This window comes from Capsicum annuum, chromosome 10 (assembly GCF_002878395.1).
Source record: "Capsicum annuum cultivar UCD-10X-F1 chromosome 10, UCD10Xv1.1, whole genome shotgun sequence".
NCBI classification, from domain to species: domain Eukaryota; kingdom Viridiplantae; phylum Streptophyta; class Magnoliopsida; order Solanales; family Solanaceae; genus Capsicum; species Capsicum annuum.
This window is the reverse complement of record NC_061120.1, coordinates 1973613-1976498: the sequence shown is the minus strand read 5'-3', so window position 1 is coordinate 1976498 and position 2886 is coordinate 1973613.

Sequence of the window (2886 nt, the reverse complement as noted above, 5' to 3'; positions counted from 1 at the left end):
TAATATAGGCCATTAGGGTAGGCGGGGTAGTTTGGATGGTCAAATAGGTAAAACAGGGCGAACGGGCCATTTTTTGGCTAAAGCGATGTCCTATAGCCCACGGTTTTTGGGGTGGGCCTAGGGGCCATGCGTGATTTTGTCAAAAAATCATCCGTGCTGGCCCGGACATACTGGGGAGAGGCCTAGTGTTGTCCATTATGGTGGGCGGGGAGATTTGATTGGTCATGGGCGAAACGACAAGAACTAGCCATTTTCGAGCCAAATTTGTGTGCTAGAACCCATGGTTTTTGGGATGGGCCAGGGTTCGAGCTTATTTTTTATCAAAAGTTGATTGGGCTGCCCCTGGTAGGCTAGGGATCGGCCTAGTATAGGCCTTTATGGTATTAGAGGTAATTTGGGTGGCCAAATAGGCGAAATGGCATAAACAAGCCATTTTTAGGCCAAATCAATGTGCTATAGCCCATGTTTATTGGTTGGGCTTGGGGAACAGGTGTGATCTTAGCTGAAAATTGACCAGGCTATCCCAGGTAGGCTGGGGAGCAGCCTAGTGTGGACCTTTATGGTTTTTGGGCCAAATGGATGTGCTATAGCCCACGATTTTTGGGACGAGCCTAGGGTTCAGGTATAATTTTGGTTAAAAATAAACTGGGATTCCCCAAGGAGACTGGGGAGTGGCATAATATGGTCTTTTATGGTATTCGGGGTAGTTTGGATGGCCAAATAGGCAAAACGGCACGAAAGGGCCATTTTTTAGTCAAATTAGTGTGCTATAGCCCACAGTTTTTAGGGTGGGCCTGGGGGCTGGGCGAGATTTTGGTAGAAAATCAACCGGGATGACCCAAGCAGGTTGGGGAACGGCCTAGTGTATGCCATTGTGGTTTTTGGGGCGGTTTAGGTGGTCAAATGGGAGAAACAATGCGAACAAATTATTTTCAGGCCAAATCTGCATGCTATAGCCCCCAATATTTTGGGTAGTCAAGGGGGCCGAGCTTTATTTATGCAAAAAATAAATCAGGCTGCCCTTTGGCAGGTAAGAGAGCAGCCTAGTATGGGATGTTGTGGTTTTTGGGGCAGTTTGGGTGGTCAAACGATCTTAACGACATGAATGGTCTATTTTCAGGCAAAATCAGTGTGCTATTACCCACAATTTTGTGGGTGGGCCTGAGGGCCGAGCGCGATTTTTATAGAAAATTAACTTGGCTACCCCTAGCAGACTGGAGAGTGACCTAGTGTAGGCTATTGGGGTGGGCGGGATAGTTTGGGTGGTAAAATGGGTGAAATAGTGCGAACAATCCATTTTCGGGCTAAATCAGTGTGCTATATAACCTACAGTTTTCGTGGTGGGCTAGGGGACCATGCATAATTATAGTCAAAAATTGACCGAGTTGCCCCAAGACGGCTGAAAAGCAGCCTAATATAGGCCATAGGGGTGGGCGGGACTATTGGGTGGTCAAATGGGAGAAACGGCGTGAATGGCTCATTTTCGATCCAAATTAGTTTGTTATAGCCCATGGATTTTGGGGTAGGCGGGCATGATTTTTTCCCAAAATAGACAGAAAAGCCCAAGGGAGGCTGGAGAGCAACCTAGTACGAGCCATTGGGGTGGGCGGGGAAGTTTTGGTGGTCAGACGAGCGAAACAACGTGAACAGGCCATTTTCAGGCTAAATTGACGTACTAGGCCCACGGTTTTCAAGATGGTCCAAGGGGCTTGGCGTTATTTTTGTTGAAATTGACTGGGCTTCCCCAGGCAGGTTGGGGAGTGGTCTAGTATGGGTCATTGTGGTGGGCGGGGTAATTTTTGTGGTCAAAAGGGTGGAACAGCGTGAATGGGCCATTTTTGGGCTAAATCGCTGTGCTATAGCCCATGGTTTTTGTGGTGGGCCCAAAGTTCGGGCATAATTCTGATCTAAAATCATCTGGGCTGCCACAGGCAGGCTTAGGAGTAGCCTAGTATGGGCCATTGTGGTGGGTTGGGCAGTTTGGATGGTCAAACAGGCAAAACGGTACGAACGATCCATTTTTGGGCTAAATTGGTGTGTTGTTGCCCACGATTTTTATGGTGGGCCTAGGGGCTTTTGTTATTTTGGCTGAAAAACATTTGGGCTGCCCTAGGCAGGCTGGGAGTGGCCTAGTGCTGGCCATTTGGGTTGGCGGGGCAGTTTGGCTAGTCAAATGGGAAAAACAGCATGAACGGTTCATTTTCAGGCCAAATCTATGTGCTATAGCCCACGATTTTTGGGGTGGGTTAGGGGTCAGGCGTGATTTTGACAAAAAATTGACCGGGCTACCCTAGGCAGACTGAGGAGTAACCTAGTGTGTGCTATTATGGTGGACGGGGTTGTTTAGGTAGATAAACGAGCGAAATGGTGTGAATGGCCATTTTTGGGATAAATTGGTGTGCTATAGCCCACGGTTTTTGGGGTGGGGCCAGGGGCCGAGCATGATTTTGGCCAAAAATCAACTGGGTTACCCCAGGCAGGTTGGGGAGCAGCCTAGTGTGGTCCATTATGGTAGGCGAGGCAGTTCAGGTGGTCAAACGGGAGAAACAGTGCAAACGTATTATTTTCGAGCTAAATCAGTGTGCTATAGTTCAGGATCTTTGGGGTAGGCCCTAGGGTCGAGCATGATTTAGGCCAAAATAGATCGAGCTGCCCCAGGTAGGATGGGGTACGTCCTAGTGTTGGCTATTATGGTGGGAGGGGGCGATTTGGGTGGTCAACAAGCGCAATGGCGCGAATAGGCCATTTTAGGGCCAAATCGGTGCGCTATAGCCCACAAAATTAAGGGTGCGCTTGGGGTTCGGGATTGATTTAACCGTAAATAAATTAATATTCCCTATGCAGGCTGGGGAGTAGCCTCGTATGGGTCGTTGGGAAGGGCAGGGC